The sequence below is a fragment of the Phoca vitulina genome, unplaced genomic scaffold (assembly GCF_004348235.1).
Source record: "Phoca vitulina isolate PV1807 unplaced genomic scaffold, GSC_HSeal_1.0 scaffold45, whole genome shotgun sequence".
Lineage (NCBI taxonomy): Eukaryota > Metazoa > Chordata > Mammalia > Carnivora > Phocidae > Phoca > Phoca vitulina.
Window position 1 is genome coordinate 11,749,118 of NW_022589748.1, and position 6,000 is coordinate 11,755,117.

General features: G+C 58.6%; 1 protein-coding gene across 1 annotated transcript in view; it reads right to left on the bottom strand.

The window, feature by feature from the left end:
- The window catches only part of IL21R (interleukin 21 receptor), a 34,721-nt gene extending 29,703 nt beyond the window's left edge, over nt 1-5,018 (bottom strand). Inside the window, exon 1 of the mRNA XM_032431159.1 lies at nt 4,788-5,018. The gene's annotated coding sequence lies outside the window, so the exon portion shown is untranslated. The remainder of the gene's footprint in view (nt 1-4,787) is intronic.
- Between the last annotated feature and the right edge of the window lie 982 nt (nt 5,019-6,000).

Here is a 6,000-nt window from a genome sequence, read left to right on the forward strand (position 1 = left end):
CAAAGCTCCTGTTACATGAGTGACTAAATGAAAGGGAATGCTTTCGATCATAATGGATTTTGAAGTCTACCCTCAACGTTAAAACCCATGCAGACTATACACTCCAAAAGTCGATGTTACTCTTTTTGACTCCTCTCTCTTAAATTTGGTGCACTGAGGATCTTGACCTACTTGATAAGGATAAAAGTTCCAGGGCTCCATCTTTCCCCCTCCACCGCAGGGCCTTTACACATGCCATTCCCTCGGTCTAGAACATTTTTCCTCGTGCTTCTTTGCTTTCTCATCCCCTGGTTTCAACGTTTACGTCGCCTCCTCAAAGAGGCAATCACCACGTGTCCCCTGCGATTCTCTGGGCCACACATCTCTTTGTTTCCTTTCTCGCAGTTGTGACATTAGAATTAGTTTAGTAAGCGTTTCTGTTTTTGTTTATGACCTGTCTCCATCATGGAGCATAAGCTCCCAGAGGCTGGGAAATTTGTCAGTTTCGTTCACAAAAGAAAGTGTCCCTAGTGTGTGGAGTGGGCCCTGGAGCACTGTAGGTCCTCAACAAGTAGCTGGGGGAATGGTGAATGAACAAACAAGGCTAAGAATTGCTGTGTCCTGGGTCACCTGGGTGGTTCAGTCGGTTAAGCGTCTGCCTTCGGCTCAGGTCATGGTCCCAGGGTCCTGGGATCGAGCTCCACATCGGGCTCCCTGCTCAGCAGGGAGTTTGCTTCTCTCTCTCTCTCTCTCCCCCTCTACCCTTCCCCACTGCTTGTTCTCTCTCTCTCAAAATAAATAAATAAATAAATAAATAAATAAATAAATAAATAAAATCTTAAAAAAAAATTGCTGTGTCCAGTCATACACGGAGCAGGCTCGCAGGCGGCCCCGAGAGACCTCAGTTTCCCCATCAGCTCCATCACACACAGTGCCCAGGAACTTCCCTCCACCCCAAGCAACACCTTCAGCTCCCAGGGTCTGAGCAATCGTGCCTGCTGTTAACAGATTAGTAACAAGGAACTTTCAGAGAGGGACAGTGGGTTCCCCAGGGTCGCACAGAAACTTAGCCAAGCAGAGCGCTCAGGCTGAGGAAGAATCAGATTGGTAGCCCTCGACCAGAAAGGAGGCTCTCTCACTAACCCATAGTGGACCCTTAGGCATACCTCTCCTTTTGTTTGGGTCTCAGTTTTCGTCGCCTATAGAATGGGGCAGTGCCCTGGCCTGGCCGAGGGGGTGAGAGGCAGGCACACTGCAGGTGTGTGGGGAACATTACTTGCTTCTTACATGTGTTTTTTATTTTGCCAGTGGCAAGGACTGGGTTGTGGGTGTCTGAGGTCAGGTGTGCCAGGACCCTGGGGTCATAGCTTAGTCAGTAGGAGCTGAACATGAGGGGAAGGTCCTAGCCCAACCTCAGCCTGTGACCCCTGTCTATCTGTCGCTCCCTCCCAGGCGGGCTGGGATCCTTGTCCACGAAGCCTCTCCTGGCCCAAACAAGCCTTCCCTACTGGGATTTCTCCCAGCCTGCGCAACCTCCCCTAGCCAAGAAGCATGCCCTGCTCCCAGCAACCGCCCCCTGCCTGTGCATTCTTTACCCGTCCTGCAATCTCCACCGTGCTGGGCAACCTCGCCCAGACTGTGCACCCCCTCTCAGCTCCTCTAGCCACCCCTCCCTCCAGCCCCCTCTCCCCCAGACCAGGACGGGCTGGTTGGAAGGCAGAGAAAGAAGGGATGCTTGCGGCCCCGGCCCCGAGGTGGGGGGTTGGGACAGGGCTGGCGGCCTGCCCTCTATTCCCCCTCCCCCACCCAGCAGGACCCCACCAGCCTGGCCAAAGTGGGTGGAGTGTTATGGATTCATACTGGAGAAGCTCTGCAGGCCCTGGTCCCAATCTACATGCTGAAGCCCTCTTGGCAGATGAGGAAAGGAGAAGCCCAGAGGGGCCCAGCGCCTTGCCTACGGTCACACAGTGAGGAAGCTCCAGCGCCTGAGCAGGGAGCCAGGTTGGTGTGCTTGCCCTGGGGACCATTCGGGTGGCCGGACCCCTCCTGGGGGCTGGGTGAGGGGGACCAGCAGGCTGCAAGTGTCCCAGCCACTGGGGGGCATCAGCGGGGCCCCTGCCTGCACCCTGGGGAATATTCTCAGGATGTTTCAGAAGTTCCAGGTTTACTCAGATCTTGCATATGAGCTGTCGTAAAAAGTCCCTTTGGCCAGGCGCCAGGGCAAGGGTGGGGGCGGTCACACCTGTGAGCCATGGGTGGGGGTGGGGCCCCTCTCTGCTCCCCCCGGCCCCACCCCCACATTTCAGGGTGTACTAGAGGGCAAAGACAGGGGAGGAAGGGGCTGGGGGGGCAGAAGACCCTCCTCCTTGAAGTGTTTTTTCCTCCTGTCTTCACAGCTGCTTTCCCTCTGCTTGTGACAGACTCCCTGGGTGACCCTGAAAACCCTACCCTTCTCTGAGCCTCAGTTTCCCCAGCTGTGAAAGAGAGAACAGAATCACCATATGGGCTATCATTTTCTGAGGGCTTAGGGTGAGCCAGACACCATGCCCTGTGTTCTAGCAAATAACAAGACAACTGTTACCAACAACACTTCATGTAAACCGTAATTGTGAGCCAGGGCTAAGCCCGCTTCCCCTCCTCATGGCGCTGGCCCTGTCTGTCTGCGCCACTGAATCCCCAGGACCTGGGACAGCACCTGCTGCACAGCAGGTTCCCCCCAAAACACGGGTAGAATAAAACCTCCCAACACACCCGAAATGGATGTTACAGACGGGGAAAGCGAGGCTCAGGGAGCTTGCGTGGCTTACTCAAGGTCACACAGGTACCATGGGGTGGAGCTGGGTCTCCATCCCGTCCTGGCTGACTCCAAAGCCCCAAATCGCCATCGGCCGTGTGTTGGTACGCCGGGTCCCACGCCCCACACCCGACCACAGAGACCTCCCAGCCATCGTTCCTGCCTGTGGGGATTCCCAAGGCACTGGCTCTCCTCCCTGGAATCACGGATGCCTCCTTCCTTTCATTCATTCATTTATCAGGCGCCAGGGAGAGAGAAGTGGTCTTCCCCCCTTCCACGTCCTCCATCTGCCCCCACCCACTGCCCACAAGCCTATGGTCTCCAACCCTCACCCCACCCCTCACTGGGCAGGTGGGAGTCCAGGGCTCAGCCTTTGTCTTGTTCACCCCACCTCTCCTGGCCCTGGATTTGGTTCTCCTAACATGAGCGCTCTTAGTTCCCTCCCCTGTGGGGTGGTGAGGATCCAGACACCCTGCCAGGTGTGGAGTGGGTAGAACTCTGCTGAGGCCACCACGGGGAGCAGGTAATGGCCCTCAAGACGGTGAGTCTTGCTTTTATGCTACCCTGCCCAGCGGGTATGGCCCTGCCATCAAGCTGACTGGGGGTCCAAACCCAGCTCTGCATCTCGTGGCCACAGGTGATCTGGGATCCTCAATCTCCTCATCTGTGAAATGGGCTGAATGAGGCCCCCAGCCTCAGCTGATGTTGTAAGGATGGTGGGAGACCCTCAGGTGTCAGCAGCATGCTGAGCCCTGGTGCGGGGAGGACCAGAACCATGGAGGCTGCGGGAGGGAGGACTGCAGATTCTCGAATGTGTCCGTGCACCCTCTTCCGCTCTTGGAGACTGGCCCTTCTCGCCATGGGCTCCAGGTTCCTTGTGGTTACAAGCTGCCTTCGTGGGAGGCCTCCAACTTTCATATTTTTATGCCTTCCAATCGTCACAACTAGCCCCATGAGGATGGAACTGCCTTCATCCCCATTTTAGAGATGAGAAAACTGAGCCTCCACGAGGCTGGATGGAGCCCAGAGACTTGCCCACGTCCCCCAGCTAGGGAGTCGCATGGCTGACTTTTGAACCCACCAGGTTTTCCCCACTCCACCATGTGCTTCTAAAACCCCCACGCTTTCCCCCAGGGGAATGCAGATGTCTTCCCAGGAGCAGCCCCTGACTTTGTAATGCCCCCTGCCCTGGGTCCGCTGCTCCCACTGGGCAGCATTGGCCATTCCTTCCACGGGTCCAATGTTCCCACCGGAGGCCTTTACTCACCCAGCTGCTCTGCCAGGAAAGTGTCTGCCGGCTCCTTCCTTCCCCTCCTTTCCACACGTCAAAATTCAACCCATGCTTCCAGGCTCAGCCTCCCCCTGACCCCTTGCTCCCCTCTCCTCCGTGGGCCCATCCCCTGGGCTTTTGTGAGGAAGAGACAGTGTGGAGGACAGGGCCAGCCTCCGAGTCGCCTGCCCACCCTGCTACGCACTGGTGAGTCACCTTGGGAAAATCACTCTACCTCTCAGAGCCGGCCCCCATTCTTTCCTCCGTGAAATGGGTACACCAACCCGTTTTGAGGAGTTAGATGACATAAAGAAGCTAACACATGGGACCGGGCACAAAATCTCTGCCCCTCCCCCTAAAACTGGGCCCCCTAGAAGTGCCACACCATCTCATCGTCTCACCCCTGCCCACTCTGCCCTGCTCAGCTGCCCAGAACCACGGTGACTGAGGCATCAGGTCTGGTCTGGGACCAGCTTTCTTTCCCCACCCCCTGCCTTTTGGAGGCTGGTTTCCACAGACAGCTCAGGGGGTCTCTCAGCCATGGCCCTGCCTCCAGGCCCCCTGCAGACCCACAGAAGGATCCTGCCGTCATCCTGCGCTGGGCTGAACAGGAGACCCCAGCCCCAGCTCTGCTCGTCTCACTGTCCCAGCTATGCTAAGGGCGCGAAACCCCTCCATGTCCTCCCACCTCGGGCAGAGAAGGGGCCAGGCCCCCGCGGAGAACAGTGGCTGGAGCCGAGTTACCTGCTGTTCCAGCTTCTCCCTCAGAAATCCCTTCTGTGTGCTCGGGGCAATCCAGTGGGCTACCAGGGGGCAGCAGCTAGGCTCAGCGTGGGGGTGGGGGATGAGAGAAGGAACCAGCAGGGCTAGGGGGTGGGGACCCACAGCCTGCCCCAGTCACCCGCCAGACAAGCATACGACCTGTCACCCCAATGGATGGCAGCCGGGCTCCAGGCAGGCGGGCCACACAGAGGGAGCCAGCTGGGGGGGTGGGGGGTGGGATGGCAACGGTTGGTCACATCCCAGCGAGGCCACGCACGGACAGAAGGCAGAGGCTGGGGTAAGGGACCATTCGGCTGCGCCAGGGAGGGGACACACGGCCACAAGGGCTGGTCAGGCAGGCAGGCAGGCAGGCAGACAGACAGACAGACAGACAGGGGAAGTCAAGCCAACCAGCAGGTGGCCAGCCAGGCAGACACCCAGAGAGACAGACAGGCAGGCAGGCAGACAGACGGCCGTGTGGCTGTCAGTCACGCTCGGGGAGGAGCCGGCAAACAGTCGGACCCCGAGCCCGTGGGTCACTCGGCAGAGAGGCACCAGTGGGTCTGTCAGAGTGTGGCTGCCCCGCGGCCGCGTGTGCAGGGTATGGAGGAAGAGGAGGATGTGGTGAGCAGCTCCCCGCAGGCCCCGCCCACACAGTCGCTGGCCCCTCCCCGTCCGAGTGAGAAAGCTGTGGGAGGGGGCCGGGCCCCAGGGCAGAGCCCTCCCATCACTAAAGGTCACCCGCTAGGAAGACATTTGGGGCCACCTGGGTGATATGGCCTCTTGCGGATGGCTGACATCATCCCCCCAGGCCTCAAGGTCATGACCAAGGAGAGAGAGGCAGGCAGGGCCTGCGAGCCACCGCTTCCCGCAAATGTGCATGCCAAGGCTCAGAGTGGTGCAGGGGTGGTGTAAGTGGACCCAGGGGGGCCCCGGCAGTCCTCAGGGTCCAACTCTCAGTTCAGAGAGAAGACGGAGGGCCCAGGGCAGAGGCCCGCCAAGGTCCCACGCTTCACGCAGGCACACTGCCTGCCTGCCCCAGGAGGGGTCTGAGTTCGGAACCCCCTCCCAGACTCCTCTGACCTCATTTCCTTTGAATCTAGCTTCCTGCTCCAGGACTGCAGGGAGCAAGACCCTGTGTCCATGCCCTTGAGAAGACAGTCCCTCCGGCACCTCCCGTCAGCTCTCTGAATGC